General features: G+C 38.0%; 1 long non-coding RNA gene across 1 annotated transcript in view; it reads right to left on the reverse strand.

Moving 5' to 3' along the window:
- Window positions 1-2,182: 2,182 nt before the first annotated feature.
- The window catches only part of LOC119619058 (uncharacterized), a 55,056-nt gene continuing 36,305 nt past the window's right edge, over window positions 2,183-20,933 (reverse strand). Inside the window, exons 3-4 of the long non-coding RNA XR_012094950.1 lie at window positions 6,011-6,143; window positions 2,183-2,442 (exon numbers count right to left, since the gene is read on the reverse strand). This is a non-coding gene — a long non-coding RNA (uncharacterized lncRNA). The remainder of the gene's footprint in view (window positions 2,443-6,010; window positions 6,144-20,933) is intronic.

The raw sequence follows: 20,933 nt of genomic DNA on the forward strand, positions 1-20,933 counted from the left end.
GCCATCCTCCAGACCCCAGAATGGGAGATCCACTGACAGCTTGCGCTGTGTGCCTGAAAAAAGCTATAGACACTCAACACCAGCCTGTGAAAGCAGGCAGGCAGGAGAGGGCTGTACCCTGCAAAGCCACAGGGAAAGAGCTGCCCAAGGCCATGGGAGACCACCTCTCTTGCATCAGCATGACCTGGATCTGAGACATGGAATCAAAGGAGATCATTTTGGAACTTTAAGAATTAATGACTGCCCTATTGGATTTCAGGCTTGCATGAGGCCTCTAGTCTCTTTGTTTTGGACTATTTTTTCCATCTGGATTTTGTGCATTTATCCAATGCCTGTAGCTCCATTTTATCTTGAAAGTAACTAACTTGCTTTCTATTTTACAGGCTCCTACACAGAAGGGACTTCCCTTGTCTCAGATGAGACTATGGACTTGGACTTTGGGGTTGATACTGAAATGAGTTAAGACTTTGGGGAATAGTCAGGAAGTCATAATTGTGTTGGAAAGGTGAGAAAGATGAGATTTGGGGGAGTCCAGGGGCGGAATGATACGGTCTGGCTCTGTGTCCCCACTCAAATCTCATCTTGAATTGTAATCTGAATTGTTATCTCCATGTGTTGAGGAAGGGACCTGGTGGGAGGGGATTAGATCATGGGGGTTATCCCTCTATGCTGTTCTCTTGATAATGAGTGAGTTATCATGATATCTGATGGTTTTAAATGGCCTTTCTCCACTTCGCTCTGCACTTCTTTCTCCTACCTCTGTGTGAAGAAGGATGTATTTGCTTTCCCTCCTATCATGATTGTAAGTTTCCTGAGGCCTCCCCAGACATGCAGAACTGTGAGTTAATTAGACCTCTTTTCTTTATAAATTACCCAGTCTTGGGTATTTCTTCATAGCAGCATGAAAACGAACTAATACATCCAGTGACCAGGAAAACTAGGAATTTACTAGTTGGGATAGCAAGCTATTATCAAAAGAATCAAACTATTGGGGGATCTTGGTTTGAGACCTAGGTTTCCACTGGTAAAAATTGAGCTATTGGGTAAGTCACTGTATCTCATCCAGCCTCATTTTTTCATCTGTCATGAGGTTATTGGAATGTCGATGAAAAGAGTTAAACTCTAAAATATTTTAAGAGATATTTATTCTGAGCAAAATATGAGTGACAATGGCCCATGACACAGCTTTTAGGAGGTCCTAAGAACACGTGCCCAAGGTTATTAGGGTGCAACTTGGTTTAATAGATTTTTAGGGAGGCATGAGGTATCAATTAAGTACATTTAAGGAATACAATGGTTTGTTCCAGAAAGGCAGGACAACTTGAAGCAGGGGTGGGGGAAAGAGGAGGCTTCCAGGCTATAAAACATTTTCTGGTTGACAATTGGTTGAGCTTTTGTCTAAGGATCTGGGATCAATAGAAAGTAAATGTTCAGGTTAAGGTAAAAGATTGTGGAGAGGAAGGTTCTTTTGAAGTCTCATAGCCTCTGCCCTTAGAAACAATAGATGACAAATATTTCCCATTCAGATCCTTTAAAAGGTGCTAGACTCTTAGTTAATCTATTCAGAATTGGAGGGGCCTGGAAGGAAAAGGTCTGGCTATGTTAATAGGGATTCTTTACAGAAGTGAATTTTCTCCCACCAAGTACGGCTTGCAGGGCCGTTTCAAAATGTGACAAAAAACATGTTTTGGAGGTAAGATATTTTGATTTTCTTCCTTGTCTCATAATGTTATGCCAGAATCAGGTTGAAAGATAAGTCACAATATATAGGGTTAAATAAAACCCATCTGATGAGAATTTATGGTTTGTAGGTCATGACTCCCCAGACCCTTCAGACAGGAATTTGGGCAAGATTTAAAAAAAAAAATCAGAGTTTAGTCCTAAGGAGTTAGCCATTTTCAACACTTTTTGGTAACTTATCACCCTTATTTCTCTAATAAACTATTAGCTAGATTATAATTTATCAAGGGTAAAGATAGAGCTTGCAAGTTAAAGAGGACATAGGGTCCTTACATCTCTTTTACACGTTGTGATAATCTCAACATCATATCCAAAGATTATCAGAATAGCATTGGTTTTTATGATACATAATTCCTTCATGAATGATGATAAATAATATATATTTATATATATTTCTCACCATTGAGAAATATGTCCACAGCCAGACACAGTGGCTCACGCCTTTATTCCAACATTTTGGGAAGCCAAGGTGGTTGGATCACTTAGGATCAAGAGTTTGAGGCCATTCTGGCCAACATGCTGAAACCCCATCTGTACCAAAAGTACAAAAAAAAATATAGCCGGGCATGGTGGCAGGTGCCTGTAATCCCGGCTACTCAGGAGACTGAAGCAGAAGAATCGCTTGAACCCGGGAGACAGAGGTTGCAGTGCGCTGAGATGGTGCCATTGCACTCCAGTCCAGGTGACAGAATGGGACTCTGTCTTCAAAAAAAAAAAGAGAGAGAAAGAAATATGTCCACAATATGTTATTTATTTATTTATCAGGAAATCAAGACAATGTGGTGTAAAGCTCAAAACAAACGTCTTAGGTCTTATGCCAAGGGTAAGTGTAAAGTTGTGAAAGAGGCAGACATGCTTCTCATATTGTTGTGGCTCACCATAAAGACAAAACATTGGTCAAGTAATTCAAAGTGTGGTAAGAGCTAAAAATTATCATGGATGCTCTTTACCATACTCTGTCCAATATAGACTACGAAAGAAAGATATGTACAATTTTAAGCAGAATAATTTTAAGTTCAGCACTAGTAGCCTTTTTTTCCCCATAAGACAAAGCATAATATTTTGTCAGTATAAAACAATTGCCCAGCAGAATTTCTGGAAGTATTCAGGGTGAAAATCAATTCAGGTTAATGCCTACCATAATTAAGTCAAGGTGTTCAGGGGTCAAGTAAGAAGACAAGTTTCTATCATTATAATCTTTCCAAAGCCAAGCACCGTCCTTACCAGTTTAGCTCTAATAAACAGCACAGTGCCTGACACATGGTACTTAATAGGTTATATCTGTTTCTGTTTTTGATTTTCTTTAAATGAATAGTAGTTATTCTGAGAAATTGCAATTTGTGAAAATTAGTGTTGATGCAATTAAAAAATTATACGAGACTAGGAAAAGGAAGTAAAGATAGCATGTTTACACAAATGAGCATATAAAGAGCTCTGAATCTCCAAATCTTTGATGAAAGAAGAGTAAAGAGCTACTAATATACAGTCATGCGATGTGATAGGATTACCAAAGATTTGAGTAACCAGAAATATGTATATAGTCATGTGCCACATAATGATATTTTGGTCAACAGACAGCCTGTATGATAGTGGCTTCATATGATTATAATGGAGTTGAAAATTCCTGTTACTTAGTGACCTTGTAGACATTTAATGTTGTAGCATAATGTATCACTCAAGTGTTTGTGGATATGCGAGAGTAAACAAACCTACTGTACTGTCAGTCATATAAAAGTATAGCACATGTAATTATGTACACTACATAATACTTGATAATGATAATAAACAACTATGTTACTGGTTTATGTACTTATTATACTATATTGTTATTGTTATTTTAGATTATAGTCTTTCTAAACACACACACAGATATGTGCATATATATATACACACACACACACACATATATGTATAGTTAACTGTAAACAGCCTCAGTCAGATTCTTTAGGAGGTATTCCAGAAGAAGGCATTGTTATCATAGAAGACATAGGAGATGACAACTCCATTCATGCTATTGCCCCTGAAGACCTTCCAGTGGGACGAGATGTGGAGGTGGAAGACAGTGATATTGATGATCCTGACCCTATGTAGGCTTAAACTAATGTGTATGGCCATGTCTTGTTTATTTTTGTTGTTGTTGTTGTTGTTGTTGTTGTTTTAAGACAGAGTCTCACTCTGTCAACCAGGTTGGAGTGCAGTGGCACAATCTTGGCTCATTGCAACCTCCGCCTCTCAGGTTCAAGTGATTCTCCTGCCTCAGCCTCCAGAGTAGCTGGGATTACAGGCATGCACCACCAGGCCCAGATAATTTTTTTTTTTTAAATTTAAGTAGTGACACGATTTCTCCATGTTGGTCAGGCTGGTCTCGACCTCCTGACCTCAGGTGATCCACCTGCCTTGGCCTCCCAAAGTGCTAAGATTACAGGCGTGAGCCACCATGCCCGATCCATGTCTTAGATTTTAACAAAAAAGTTTTAAAAGTTAAAAAAAGAATTAAAAATTGAAAAAAAGCTTATAGAAGGATATAAAGAAAGAAAACATTGTATAGCTGTACAGCGTGCTTGTGTTTCAAACTAAATGTTATCACAGAAGAGTCAAAAAGTAAAAATATAAAAAGTTTATGAAGTAAAAATATTACAGTAGGCTAAGGTTAATCTATTATTGAAGAAATCTGTTTTATAAGTTTAGTGTATCCTAAGTGTGCAGTGTTTATAAAATCTATAGCAGTGTACAGTGACGTTCTAGGATTTCACATTCACTCATCACTCACTCACAGACTCAGCCAGAGCAAATTCCAGTCCTACAAGCTCCATTCATAAGTGCCCTACACAGGTATACCAGTTTTTAACTTTTATTCTGTATTTCTACTGTACCTTTTCTATGTTTAGATAAACAAATGCTTACCATTGTGTTATAACTGCCTACAATATTCAGCACAATAACATGCTGTACAGGTTTGTGGCCTAGAAGCAATAGGCTATACCATTGAGCCTAGGAGTGTGGTAGGCTATATCCTGTATGTAGGCTTGTGCTATACATACTCTATAGGCTTGTGTCACACCTACTCTAGGCTTGTGTTATACATACTCTATAATGTTTTCACAACAGCAAAATCCCCTGACAAATTTTTCAGAAAGTATCCCTGATATGACTCTGTGTGTGAATTTATAAATATATGCACACACATATATGCATGTATACAGGTATGATATATATAATATACGGTGTATTATATATATATAATACACTGTGTGCATATACACACACACACACATATATATACTCAAGGAACTCAAGAGTGGCTATACTCACAGTGACATAAACCCCTAAGAAATTTTTTTAATATACAGACACAAAATAATAAAAAAGAAAAAAAGGTGTGCACTCATATATAGCTAGATACCCAACTGCACACAGAAAAGCCAGGTATGTGGGCATTCATGATGGAGATGCTGAAGAAGTTTTGCCTCACTAATTTGCCCATTACTTCACAGACATTCATTGAGCACCTATTCCATGTTACACACTGGAAACGAGTGGAGGTTAAAATAGCAAGTGCCACCATCACCCTATTCTCAGTGCGGCTCTGCTATTAGATGGAACCTTTATCAAGTGTCAGCAAGGGAACCTGGCCTTTATCAGGGTGGGTGCTGAGCTCTGCTCTGCTGACAGGGTAGATTCAATACATGTCATCTCCACTGTGCTAAGATGTATTAATGGCTTGCTCTTTCTTCTTTCCATCACCCAGGCAACTTTTTCTTTTCAGTCCCTTTCTCCCATCCCCCAATTGTTCCCTTTTCGCATTTTGGGTTCCCCTTTGCACAAGCTGCTTGTTTGTGACTTTGAAGGAATCACTAATTCTCTCTATTTCTGCATACCCATCCATGAAATGTGGGAATTGACTAAATTATCCCTGATGTCTTACCCATCTCTTAGTGCTATGCTAGCATTGTAGAATTCTAGTTTGAATTCTTCCTAAAAAGCAGAGCTTGAGACACAGGCCTTTGTGGAGGTAGTTTATTTGGGGCCATTTGCTCCTATGGTACATGATGGATGGTCTGAGGAATAAACCAGGGAAGGTTTATTTCCAAGCCACAGGCTCGGAGGATTAGTGAAGTGTAAATGGAGAAAGAAGAAAAGCAGCCAATCCAAGGTTATTGAGCTGATTACAATTACAGAAAAACTAGAGCTTAATCCTGTTTGTGATATTTCAAGAGCTGTATGGAATGTGCCTTAGAAATCTTTAGATTGGGAAAAAGAGAATACTTACCTACTACTTCCTGCCCATTGGTAAAGCATTGTTCCAGGAAATGTTAACACCCGATCTGTTCCCAGTGTGTGCAGACATCAGAATGGCTGATCAAGCTCTTGCAGTAGATCCATGTGATTGTGGCAGATAAGCCCTGGGAGAAAAAGCAAGAGATATGCAGTGCAGCTGAGATCAGGTGCTATTCGGCTACACCTGAGTACAGCTGGTTGCTATAGCAAAGACCAGAGAAAAATTGGTGGAGTAAGAGAATATGAAAGGAAAATAAACGTTCAACAAAGAAGCCATTGCATTCCTCAATGTTGTCTGAGTGCTGATATCAAGAACTTTTGTCAAATCAGCACTGAACACATAGGGACTATGTCAGGAAATTTCGATATCCAACATTTCTACAAATGCACAGAATTGTGGTGGGCATGCGCCCTATGGCCCAGCTTCTTCCCGGTTCCCACCTAGGTTCGTCATAACATTGATAATGATTATTAAAGAACATCTACATTGTGCCAGGCAATGTATTAGGCATTTTAAGTACAATGTCTCTTCTAATCCCTAAATCAGTAGGATCCTATCATCAGGTTAGTACCTATAATCCCATTTTACAAATGAGGAAACCAAGGCTCGGGAAAGGGAAGTGATTTTCCTCAATTTACATTACCCATGAAGACCTAAATTCAAATCCATATATATATATACACACACACACACACACACCCCTATATATATATAGACCTAAATTCAAATCCATATATATATATATGGCTATTTTCAGGAGTTGAAACTATCTCAGTGGGCTCTTGGGTTTAGACTGGGTGTATACCTCAGTTCTAGGTCGATATCTCTCCCTTATCTGATGACTAACCTTGAACTACAGCTTGATTGGCTAGAATCTTGAGATCCTGCTTAGTTACTTGCCAGAGACTCCAGGTGCTTGGACCTCAACCACTAGTCCAGATATATTTTATGCCAAATACTAACCCAATTTTGAACTGGAAGCCTCATAAATTTTTACTTATGCTTTTTCTCACTGGAGGTCACCCTACAACCAAGTCAGTACCCCAAACTAACCCTTGTACATGCCAGTTTCTTGATTTGTACCTTTTCTTCAGTTGTTTCATTTTTCTCTTTATACTTTTTTCTTTTCATAATCCATAATCAATTAGCAGATTAGGGTAAGGCACAGCAGAGAATAACAGGAATGGCTAAACTGGGAGATAAATTTGGCATTATTTAGAATTAATCAGAGATTCGGGGAATTTAATATTTAAAGAGAAGATAGCCCATCTTAGTCTCCTAGCCTATCTTAGTCTATGCAGGCCTCTGTAACAAATAGACTGCCTAATTTATTAACAATAGATATTTGTAGCTCACAATTCTGGAGGCTGAGAAGTCCAAGATCAAGGTGCCAGCAGATTTGGTGTCTGGTGAGGGCTTGTGCTTCGTAGATGGTGCTTTCTATGTGTCCTTAAATGACAGAAGAATAATAGAGCCCTGTCAAGTGTCTTTTCTAAGGGCACTAATTCCATTCATGGAAGCAGAACCCTCACGATCTAATCACCTTCTAAAGGCTTCACCTCTTAATCCTACCACAATGGGGATGAGGTTTTCACATGACTTTTGGAAGGACACATTCAAACCACAGCACAGCCTGTCTGTGTACTCATTCCCTCCCATAATGTACTTTTTTTCCTTCTAAGCTTCTTGACGATAGATCTTTCAGTGTATTAGACAATCATTGCTTATCTACACTCGTATAATGTAATGATCTCCTCCCTAGCCATTGTTGACTGTGTCAAGGATCAGACCCTGATTCTAGCTAAGCTGTTCTTGGTATAGAAACAATGAGGGAAAAGGAAACAGGAAGAGGGAAGTAGGAGGTATCTGTTTTTCGCGTGACAGGTAGGTGAATGTAGGTGGAGGGTGCAAGCATCTTCTACCCACTATGCAAATGGATAAACAAAGAATGCTGGTCTAATGAGAATGAGAAAGGAAACATGTTTTAATTATTTAAAAAAACAGTGATAAGTCGAGAAAGATTTCAATCAGCCCTAAATGCTATGCCCAATTATCTTCCTGCACCCTTGACCACCCACGTCCCTGTCCTTTGACTTATTAAAGTTACTGAATTATTTACCTGATCCATTCTCCCTTTTTTAAAAACTGGAATTATTATTATTAAAAGGCATGCCTGCACTCCTGCACTATGTTTTCAATGACATAAAATTCTCTGCTTCCTGAATTTCTCTCATTTCCCAGTAGATTCAGTTGTTATAAAGTGCTTCCTTATGTTGAACGTAAAGCAGTTTCCCTGTACTCGTTAACTCCATTTCTGTTCTTGGGAACAAATAAAACCAGTAAAATCCCTTCTTTTTATACCCGCCCATCCAACATCTGAAAGAAAGCACTCCAACTCTTATCCCCATTCCATGAAGAACTTTTTGTTTTCTAGGCTAAATGCTCTCAGATTATCTTATTTTTTTGTGTGTACCATGGTTTGGAATCCCATGGGTTATGCTGGTCTCTGCTGTCTGGGTTATAAGACAAATTGTTAATCTCTCTCTCCATGTCTAGATTTGGCTGGCCCAATATGTAATGATGTGGGCCTGTTACACGCCTGTCTCTAGGGTCTTATTTACATTATAAATAATCACTGTCTTGTGATTCCAACGTCAAGAAGGTACAGTACTACATGGTGGTATTATGTTTGACATCAGACATGGCCCAACAGGGGAGAAGAATATGCTTCAACAGTTAGATGATTATGTTAATACAAACTGGGATTTTTTATTATGTTTGTCTCTTTCAAGACTGAATTTGATGTGATTGCTGCTGCTGATTCAGTACTAGGTAATGGAGGCTGAAATGTATTCCCCAGAAGATCCTCCGGGAACAGCCACCTGGGATTGACAGAGAGAGTCACTGGGTGTCACTGTTGAGTCATACAAATGCACTGGCCGCTTGCTTACAGAAGTCTGGCTCCTTAAAGAAGCTAGGAGAAGGAGGTTTGGGGTGGCTGCCTGGTCTGTGTCTCTTCACTAGGGTCAAGATAGAGCATCCCTCTCCCAGATTTTCGCTAAGAAGTATTGAGTCAGATGTGCCCACATCAGTGTGGGCCTGAACTGCTGTTTAATGACCTGATCCATCCTTGATCTGCCTGATGGTGCTGATAGGGGTCTGCTTTTATGTATCTATGTAGTAAGTGATCACACCCCCACCCTAGTCAAAGGAGGTCTCCCCCTCACACCCAGGACTTGCTGAACCTTACAGTTCTCTTCAGAGCAGATAAGCCCTTCCAGATTCAGACTGTACTTTCAGTCTCAGTCAAGGGTCAGTGGCACATTTCAGGTTTTTTTTTTTTTTTTTTAATGGGAGTACTGTTTTTGATAGAAATAAAGACAGGTGGAATTATAGGCATTAGCACTTTGAAGGGCAAGGAGAACAATTGATCAAAGGAGAGATAGGCCAAAGGTTACTAGATCAAAGGTAGATAGATCAAAGGTTACTAAAGACGGCTGAGTGCTCTAATAATCTTCTGTCCAAAAACTGACCCTGTTACTAACCCAGCCTGACCCACACATAGGTCATGAACTTTTGTTACCTCAGTGACTAAATATCCTTTCATGAGATGGTCGCTCAGGTTCATTGGCAGGTGTTCTCAATCCCTTTACGTGAACGTCATGAAAATGAAAATACCAAAATAACACATCTCTAAAACTTTTTCTGATGTCTGAGGAAAGCCCTAGGCACCAGTATATTTATAAACCCCACATGTCACTAAGGAATTTCCAAAGCACATTCTTCCAGTAGTGATTGATTGATTCTATGCTTTCTGAAAATTGTACTTCACATTACTTTTTAAAAAATTTTTGCTTCCCCTGGAATTCAGTACTGAGTTACATCCCAAGCAATCCCTCCAAAGCACAAATGTGATTGACACTCTGCTGTCTCCTTTTAAACTCCCCAATGTCTAATCACCACATATAAGTCAAGTATAAAGACAGTGACCTGTTATTCATGTGCTTCCTCATTGGCCCCTGCTTATTCCAGGACATAACAGTTTCCACCCACACACTGGTTTAAGCCAGGGGCTCACCACTTGGCTGCACATTGAAACTACCTGTGGAGCTTTTGAAAGCACTGATGTCTGAGTCCCATTCCCAGGACTTCTGATTTATTGGTAGGGAAAGAAACTCAGGCATCGTGAGCTTTCAAACCTCCCCAGGTGATTCTAATGGAACACAAAGCTTCAAAATCACTATTCTTTGGTTTTCTCCCTTCTAGAACACACACATTTTCTTATCCTCCTTTGACTGAGCCATACATAGCTGCTAATCCTTCTTGACTCAACCCACTCATCATCTCCTTGAAGAAATCAAGTCTGAGCATACTCCTCTAGCTAAGTTAAAGATTTTTCTTTGGGATTCCCTAGCTTCTTGTACATACTTAGGCTATTGTATTAGAAATATCTATATGTCTATTTTTTTTACCTCTAGACTATAAGCCTATACTGGGTAAGTGAATTAATAGAACATATTTGTCATTGTGTGCCCAGTGCACAGCACAGAACTTAGCAGCTATTAAGTGCCCAGGAAATATTTTGTAGACTGGAACTACTGATAATTGAGAATGCGAATGAATGAATAAATGAATAATCAGTGGCAATGAATATAATTTATTAAACTTTACGTGTATATAGCCAGACACAAAGTATTACAGAGTCATTACCTTATTTTACATTCCCAAAAAGTCCCATTAGAAAGAGTGATCTCCGTTTTAGCTTAAGAAGCTCAGGTTTAGAGGTGGTAAGTAGATGCCGCAGCCATTATTTGAAGGTTGGTCTGTCTGACTTCACTTTTAGTCACTTTACTGATTGCCTCTAAAAATAGAAAGGGAAAGATATCTAACCTGATTTTCTCATTGGAGTTTTTACTGGGTTCTTTTTGCCAGACATCATTTTAGCTCTTTTATACTTTAAGTACTTCACGACAACTCTATAAATTAGTGTTATTAGTCCCATTTAATTGATAAGAAAACCAAGCCTCAGAAAGAAGCAAAGTAACTCAGGCAAGGCCATAGGGCAAGGAAGTAACAAGTGCTATATGAAATCCTATGGCTCTATACTTGTCTGTCTTTAATATCCAGAGTTGCTCACTATGCTACAATTGCCTTATAATAGATGAGGAAGAGGAAAGAAAAGCAGAGGAGCAAGTAGGAGAGAGAGAGAGAACTGACTCCAAACGCAGATCAGATACAAAAATGAATTTTTGGACTGACTTTGATAAGGACAAAATACCTCAAAGACAGAATTCTTTGTCTCTATTCTTTAGCAATTTTCCCCCAAGAGTCACTGGGACAAAAGAGTGAAACAACTTTTCTTTTGAAAAGATTGGTTGCTTATTCTAAGCCTGCCAAAGATATCTGAAGTGTAACCAAATCTTTGTATTTGATGCCCTTGCGATTCCTTCATTTACACAATTAGAGCAGAATCTTAAAGCCCAAGAGCTTTGGTTCTTTTTTTTTTTTTTTTTTTTTTTTTAAGTGATGAGCACCTGAGGCTTATAGAGGAAAAGTTTGGTAAAGGTGACCTTGCAGAATAGTGGCCAGAACCTAGTTCTTTTTATTCCCTGTCTAGTGTTTTTTAGCCATGGGTTAACTCAGTGATTAAATATGGTTAAACATGATTAATACTTTAAAAGCTACTTGGAGTTTCTTGGTTCTAAAGTACTCTGAATGCCAAATGCAACATATTTTTATTGTCTATTTCTACCACATAACAAGGCCATTTGCGCTGTGGGATCTTGGTAAGAGGGATAAGTAGGAACAGAGGTAAGACACAGATTCTTTTTCCTCACTAATGTGAACAGATGGCTTACAATAGGAAGTGGATACTGGCTGCAAAGATGTGTGAACCACTGTCACCCTGTGAATCTTTCAGAAAGAGTAGAGGAGGCATCTGGAAATTCAGTGGTTGAGCCCCGAATAAAAAGACAGGTTAGGCCTCTCAAGACCTGGTTAAAGTTGTGGGAGGAACATCAGATTGAGAAGCAAGTTACATCTGTGCTTTCAGGATCTAAAACTTTAGAGAAGCTGATGAACACTACTGTGTATGCTGAATAATATTTGCCAATGTGCAAGCATGTTAGGTACTTGCATGCATACATTTTCTCATGGTGGTTCTTTTAATCTGTTCTCTCTCTTCTTTCTCTATCAATATTTTTTCTTATCCTCAAGGCCTAACAGTGTTATTTTATAAGAAGTAATTTCTCTTCCCTCTCTTCATCCTGATTTGTGCATGTGTATTTGCTATGATTTTTAATTCAGCATGCTTTTACTTGTGATTTGCTATCAGCCTATCTACCCCCTTTACTAAATAGTTAAGTTCTTCTGGACAAGATCTATGTTTTCACCATTCCTTTTTCTTCCAGTAAAATTACACAATTTGTTTTGCATAGAGAAAGTTCTTATTCACCATTGATTATGTCACGTTAAATTGTAACCATAGACACTACCTGTGTTCTTCCAGACATAAAGTCTAAACACTGTGAGTGTCCATTGTGAGTTATTTGAGAAAATGGCTACAGAAATACTTGGAAATTTACCATATTATCACAAAGGATATGGAGGCAGAGGCAGAAATCTTGGATTTGAAACTGTTCAAAATACATAACTTAGGCAATCAATTCACTTTACTGGGCCTCAATTTTCTCATCTGCAAATTGGGGATAATAGTACATGTCTTTACTTCCCAGTATTATTGTAAAGATCGAATGAGATTACATTTAACGGCATTTTGCAAACTATATAGCACTATAGATAGGTCAAAGTTGAGTATTATTTTTATTAATGTTGTAATTGCGGTTATGTGTTGCATAGTGACGTTTTAGTCAACAGCAGAGCACATATACAATGGTGGTCACATAAGATTATAATACCGTATTTTAGTGTATCTTTTCTACATTTAGGTGTGTTTAAATACACAAATACTTACCATAATTTGCAATTGCCTACAGTATTCAGTACAGTACCCTGCTGTACAGGTTTGTCATCTGGCAGCAATAAACTATACCGTATAGCCGAAGTGTGTAGTGGGCTATACCATGTAGGTTTGTGTAAGTACAAACCTATGTTTACATAATGACAAAGCCATCTAATGATGCATTTCTCAGAAACTATCCTCGTTGTTACACAATGCATGACTATATTATTACATCATAACTCTCTAAAGTCTCATGTGGTTTAAGTAACTATAATTCTTAACTTGGTGGAATTTTAAGTAAAAATGGTAAATAAGAGATACTTGTATTAAAAATGGCCATGTTCTTTTGGTCTCCTTGGAAATTTCCTAATGAAATAAGGACTTAAATCTGAAATCTTTAGAATGCTACCAGAGTCAGAACCAATATACATGTATAATCCAGGTGACCTATTGGCCACTCAGAAATAATAACAGATAAGAATGGGACTGGAGGCCAAGGCAGGATGATCACTTGAGGCCAGGAGTTTGAGACCAACCTGGACAATATAGTGAGACCCCATCTCTACAGAAAAGGAAAAGAAAAAATAAGTATTCAGGTATAGTGGCTTTAGCCTGTAGTCTCAGTGACTTTGGGAAGCTGAAGTGTTGGAGGCTAGAGTGAGGGATGATGTGCCACCATTCTCTAGATGGGTGACAAAGTGAAATTCTGTCTCTGGAAAAAAAAAAAAAAGAATTGGACTGGAAGGTACAAGAGGCAGGAGGATTTTTCTCTTGAGCTTGTATTAATCCTTGACTTCTCACAGCAACTTACCATCTTCTGGTGTATTTGCCAGCAGTCTCACCTTCACAGAAGCCTCAGCCATTTCAGTGACTCTTTACTAAATTTTAACCCTGCCATTTTGTTGGTGATCTTGAGCAATTCATTTTTGCTATCTGAATCTGTTTTCTCATCTGCAAGATGGGGGTGCATACAAATAAAGACAATAGCCACCATTTACTGAACACCTACAGGGTGTCCAACTCTGGGATGGTTACTCTATATCTCCCTAACAGTCAAGGATACTGAATTGTGGAGAACTTAAATAACTTCTTTTGCCATCCTGGCCCCTTTCCTCTATAAAGACATAATTGAAAACTATATTTTAAGACTGTACTGGCAAAAATACAGATAATACCTGGGCTGTGAATTGCTGAGAAAGGGTGGGACTTGTACTTGGACAAAGGTTTATTGGAATCAAAAGCCTGCACACTTTTATTTATTTAGTTAGTTTTTTTGAAATGATGTCTTGCTCTGTCGCCCAGGCTGGAGTGCAGTGGCATGATCTTGGCTCACTGTAGCCTCTGCCTCCCGGGTTCAAACAATTCTCCTGCCTCAGCCTCTCAAGTAGCTGGGACTACAGGTGCATGCCACCATGCCCGGCTAATTTTTGCTTGTTTGTTTGTATTTTTACTAGAGACGGAGTTTCACCATGTTAGCCAGAATGGTCTCGATCTCCTGACCTCATGATCTGCCCACCCTGGTCACCCAAAGTGCTGGGATTATAGGTGTGAGCCACCATGCCCAGCCAAGTCTGCACTTTTTAACTATGAAGTAGTTAAATGACACAAATATCAATTGCTGTAGCTATTGGTGATACATTCATATTGCTTGGGTGTTTAAACAGTATTAACTAGGTCTTCAGAAAAAACAAAAATGAATCATTCTTGATCAGTTAATAAAAAATTGTTTGAAGCCCCCCCAGGTACCTATGTGGGATCCAGGAAAGACAGGAATCATCCCATTGCATTCTTGAGAATGTTGAGACAATGCAAGCAAAGCAAGCACAAAGCATGGGCAAGTCACGGCACCGCCTTCTGCTCTGCACAAGGCCCATTTTATTCTTTATTAATCCATTCCAATACGTTTTCCACTGTTCCAATCTTTCTCTCTCATACCCAACCACTCTCCACTAAACATATAATTCCTCCTCTCCCTTGCATGTTGCGAGGAAGTAGAGTTGGCATAGAGGAAGGGTGGAATCATGCCTTTTGTATGTCCTAGGTACTCTGCATGGAGGAACTCTTCCCAGTAAAAAATATGTAAATACATTTTTTGGCCACCTTGGTATAAACAAGGATACAATCTAAGCTGAATTCATTGTTATACTTTCAATATTATTATATATTTTCTTCTTTTTATTTAAAAACCAATCAAAATCAAAACATTTTTGTATGCCCTTAGAAGTATTGTGAGCCTGTGCCTACTTCAATCCTGAGTGAAGACTTTAGAAAACAAAATGTCACAGGGTATGCATCAGTTTTCAGAAGATTTAAATGAGTAATCTTTGAGTAAATGTAAAAACAATCTCTGTCCCCCTCTGTTCTTTCTTTCACTACAAACTAGAGGAGAATAATGCCAACTCTGCTAGATTATGAAGACATTAAGTACTGTAGAACAGGCTTTGAAACATAGTAAAGGATGTGATTAATTACTGGATCCAGAGACGATGGGTTCTCTGGATCCTATGCCCATACTGGTGGCCAGAGGAGTGAGAATAAAATGACTATCTGTGCCCCTAGACTGACCTGGGATGAGCACTTCTGCAAAAGGTGAAGGGAAGAGTCTTTCCTACTCAGACAAAAACAACAAAAACAAACAAACAAACAAAAATCCCAACTCCAATATTTGTCACAATTGTAAGGTTGAAGTGAAAAACAGAAAGACACATTTACTTCCTACCCTCTCCCAAGGCATCCAATTAGAAATTTTACTTCAGATACATACGAATTCATTTGGATGAAATTATTCAACCAGTCACTAGTTATTCTAATTATACTAGCCTTTTCCACATGAATATTAGGAGAGCTATTTGACAAATGCCTTGCTCAAGTGCAGATATATCTTCTCTACCAAATTTCTCTGGTCTAGTAAACTTAATATACGAGAAAATGAGGCTAGTTTAACACAGAGGCAGCTTCAAAGTTCTTATGTGGAAGATAGCAATTAATTTGGAGGGGCTGGGTACGAGACGCTTTTCCTAAAGCAGTTAGCAGAGTGCGCATTCTATATTTATTCGTATAAGTAAGTGGAGGAGGTTGGTGGAGATTACAAGAAATTTCAGCAGCTATGGTCCCTTCAGGGCACCTCAGAACACTGCCCACCACCCAGGAGTTTTACTACATGAAACTATGCTGAGCCCTAGGAATCACTGGTTTCCCATTAACCACTGTCAAGCTGAGCCCCAGATAATGAGAGATAAGGTGAATATGCCATCTCAGCTCTCTCAGGGACCTCTCAATCTTTCTAACAACTTATTGTTCTAGAATCGTGCTTAGGATGGGAGTCAAAACCACCAGTCTCTATTTTGTCAAAATCAACATATTTCCATGTTTCAAAAATAAGAAGGACATTCATCTGTCTCTCATATTCCATCCTGTTTTTATCTTCTGGTACACACTCCCTGATTCAGCAAAGATTACAGTGAATAGTTCAGGGATAACGGAGGCATATACAAATAGTCTCCTCCTTCACAAAGTTACCACTTGCCCACCCCCCCCCCCCCATCATGCTATGAAAAGGAGGGAATAAATAGAATTGGATTTATAAAACCTGGACTTAATTCAGGCTCCCATACTAACTAACTGGGTCATTTGAGCAAATATTAACTTTTCCGAGTTTGGTTGTCTGCAAGATGGCTTCATAATAACTGATTTGTCTACCATACAGGATTTCTGTGACACCTAAATGAAATTTTGTTTATGAATGCACTTAAAGCCAGCAAATAGGTCTATTTCATAGAAGGTAGAGTGCTATAATTATTGCTATTATCACTATATAGCTTTTATCTTCATAGCATCAAACATCTGACTACTAACCAGATTTCTATTATCTTCTGTTCAACAGCCTCACAGCCTAAACTACTCACTGACACTATTTGTACCTCCTAGAAAAGTATTTCAAGAACTTCACTAAATAATCTTTATTTACATTTGGCTGCTACTACTCTGGGCAGAAGTTGACTGTTATTTATCTTTAAGATGCAATTTTCTTTCTTCTCTTTCTTTTAAATCTATGTTCTGTGAATGGGTCTTTTGCATCAAAAAATTGTTTTGTTTTACACATCCCCCTATAGAATAGCTGACAGTATTAACTGTAATAATAGAATTTCATGATCAGAAAGAAAAGTGTTTCTGGGATGTTGTGAGGCGGAGGTGGGAGGGGGATAAGAGAAGGAAGCATTTCAGATCAGTATAGTCCCATTGTCTGACTTTCCCTTTCATTGGCATATCAGAAAAGAAGGCAAGCTAAAGTCCCATAAAATTAAAAGGAGACATGCAAGAAGGAGAAGTACCAAATTGAGCTTTTGTTGGAAATTGTTGAGGAGGAGGGCAAATCACCTTTCAAATCTTCAAATGCTTTTATAAAGTTCCCTTTAAACATTTTCTCTGACTTTCTTTTCTTCCCTCCTTTTTCAAATGTAAATCACATTTTGAATTTTTTTATATATTATTCTAAAAAATCATCTACTACAAGTTTATTCAATGAAAGAACTCAAGGGAAATACAGACAAATGAAAACACATTTTTAGATGGACAAACTGCGTTAGTCATAAACAAAATCATGCAAATGAAAGCACTATATAAACTACAGCCTTTTATACATGCAAAAGTTTATCAATTGATTTGTTGATGCTTCTAGATTGTGATAAACAAAATAGCAAATGTAAAGTGGTATCTGACACATAGTTAACCCCAAGTAAGTAAATATTAAATTTCTTCCCCTCATGAGGACAAGATAGCTTCACTTGGGTCTCATCCATAGAGCAAGCACATATTAGAGAAAAATGTGTCTATACATCGTTGCCAGCCTGTTTTACTTAATATATTTTATATCAAAGTCACAGTGATTGATTGTGTGTCCTGAGTGTTGACTACTTTTCGGAACGAACTTGTGAACTTCTTCATCTCGTTTGTGTGGCAAGAGATATCAACGTTCTTAAACTTTTTTATTTTCCCTTTGATGCAATAATTTTACTTCTTAGCATATATCATGAGGCAATAATCCTACATCCAGAAAAAATTTTATGTACTGAAATGTTTACGACAACCTTATATGAACAATAAAAATGTGTAAACAAATTTCATTTATAACAATAGGGTAATGATTAACTCAAGCTGAAGGCCAGTAGCAACTATGCTGGCTCAACTAACTGTGCAGAGCCCGTCCCCAGTAAAATGCCGGCTGAAGATTCAATATGTATTTGTGAAACTGAATAACTTTACAATGTTAACAATCGTGAAATTATGCTACGTGAAACTAGTCAGTCACAGAAAAACAAATTCTGCATCATTCCACTTAAATGAGGTATCTAAAATAGTCAAATTCATAAAGGCAAAGAGTAGAATGGTGGTTACCAGGGGCTGGAAGAGTGGACAACAGGAAATGGCTTAATGGGTGTGAAGTTTAAGTTATACAAGATGAGTAAGTTTAAGTTATTTAAGATGAGTAAGATCTGCTGTACTACATGACTCCTATAGTTAATAATACTATGGCTGGGCACAGTGGCTCACGCCTGTAATCCCTGCACTCTGGGAGGCCAAGATAGGCAGATCACAAGGTCAAGAGATTGAGAGCATCCTGACCAACCCCGTCTGTACTAAAAATACAAAAATTAGCTGGGCATGGTGGTGCGTGCCAGTGGTCCCAGCTACTTGGGAGACTGAGGCAGGAAAATTGCTTGAACCCAGGAAGCGGAGGTTGCAGTGAGCCAAGATCGTTCCACTGCACTCCAGTCTGAAGACAGAGTGAGACTCCATTTCAAAAAGCAAAACAAAAGAAAACAAACAAACAAAAAAAACAAACAAAAGCAAAAACAATACTATATGTGGAAAATGTGAATAGATCTCAAGCGTTTTTACCACACACTCAAAAAAAGGGAGTGGAAAGAATCTTTTGGGAGTGATGTGTATGTTTATTATCTTGATTGTGGTGATGGTTTCATGTGTGTGTATATATATCTATGTTCAAGCCCGTCAAATTGTAGATATCAAACATGCAGTATTTTATGTATCAATTGCCCCTCAATAAAGCTATTAACAATAGAAATAAAAGATGTTTCTAAGAGTATTAGAAAAAATGAAAATTACTGACAATTTGTTTTAATTTAATTTAAATGTTAAACTCCCCAAAGTATAATCTATTTTAAGACCACATTGTAGTCTACCATATAAACATAATTCTGTTATATGTAAGAGCAAAAGGAAAGAACCCAAAATATTTATGACTGTCTCTGCATATTTTTTCTGTATCTTCCCAGTGTCTTAAAAACAATTAGCACTTATTAGTTGTATGATGAACAAAAAATGCAGATTATCTTAAACTATTTCTGTTCCTCTTTTTAAATTAATATACAATATTTAGACATAAATATATGGAGCACATGTGATATTTTGCTACATACGTAGAATGTATAATGATCAAGTCAGAGCATTTGGGATATCCATTACCTCCAACATTTATCATTTCCATATGCTGGAAACATTTCAAATTCTCTCTTCTAGCTATTTTGAAACATTAGCTCAGGGATGTCTCCTCTGAAGCTGAACTATAGTGGGGTAAGGTAGGAAGCCAGCTGGTAGTAGCTTTCCCGTCTCTCCAGTCTTGCTTCCCACTGAATTATGAATTCTTCAAATGCAGGAAGAAAATATCTTCACATTTTCTCTGTACAACAATGGCCTGTTATTATAGTTGGTTTATAATAGGTTCTTAATAAATATTTTGCATTGCTTGATGTATAGTGAGTGATACTGAGAATATACTGATAAGTCATCAAGTTTTGATAAGAAAATAATAGTTACTTGATAGTAAAAACAAAAGAAAATGAAACCAGCAAATATTTCATGTCCACTTCATTATTTACAATTTTAACCAAAAGCTTAATTCATTTTTAAACATATTTGTTTCCTCTATTTTATGATACAAAAATTGTTGTAATAAGTGCAAAAGAAGTATAACAAGTTACCTAATATTTCTCTATCTAATTCTTCCTTACTAAATTAACCAAAGGTAACCATGTACTATATATCTTGCCTCATATTTCTCTTTGATTATACTGACCTATTCAAGCATTTGCAAATATGTAAGAGTTTTGTTTGTTCATTTAATTTATTTTGAAATAATTACAGATTCATAGAAGTTTATTCATGAGAATAGTACAGAGGGACTCAGTGTAGCCTTCACCTGGTTTCTCTCAATAACATCTTATGTAATTATAGTATAATATCAAGCAGTCATGCAGTCCAGAAAACGTATTCAGTTTTCACCAGCTTTACAGGCACTCATGTGTGTGTGTAAATTTGGGTAGCTCTATGCAATTTTATCACAGGCATATTCATGTAATTTCAACAATAATTGAACTATATATCTGTCTCATTACCACAATGTTCCTTCATGCTACTGTTTTATAGTTACATGCATCCCCTCCGCCTTTCCTTCTCCCCTTCTTTAACTTCTGTCAACCATAAATCTGTTACCCATCTCTAAAATCTTACCAGCCATAAATGTGTTACCCATCTCTAAAATCTTGTCATTTGTCCAGATGTGGTGGCTCACACCTGTAATCCCAGCACTTTGAGAGGTCGAGGTGGGTGGATCACTTGAGGTCAAGAGCTCAAGACCAGACTGGTAAACATGGTGAAATGCCGTCTCTACTAAAAATACAAAAATTAGCTGGACATGTTGGGGCATGCCTGTAATCCCAGCACTTTGGGAGGTTGAGGTGGGTGGATCACTTGAGGTCAAGAGCTCAAGACCAGACTGGTGAACATGGTGAAATGCCATCTCTACTAAAAATACAAAAATTAGCTGGACATGGTGGGGCATGCCTGTAATCCCAGCTACTAGGGAGGTTGAGGCAGGAGAATCACTTGAACCTGGTAGGCACAGGCTGCAGTGAGTCAAGATCATGCTACCAC

This window comes from Chlorocebus sabaeus, chromosome 12, assembly GCF_047675955.1.
Source record: "Chlorocebus sabaeus isolate Y175 chromosome 12, mChlSab1.0.hap1, whole genome shotgun sequence".
Lineage (NCBI taxonomy): Eukaryota > Metazoa > Chordata > Mammalia > Primates > Cercopithecidae > Chlorocebus > Chlorocebus sabaeus.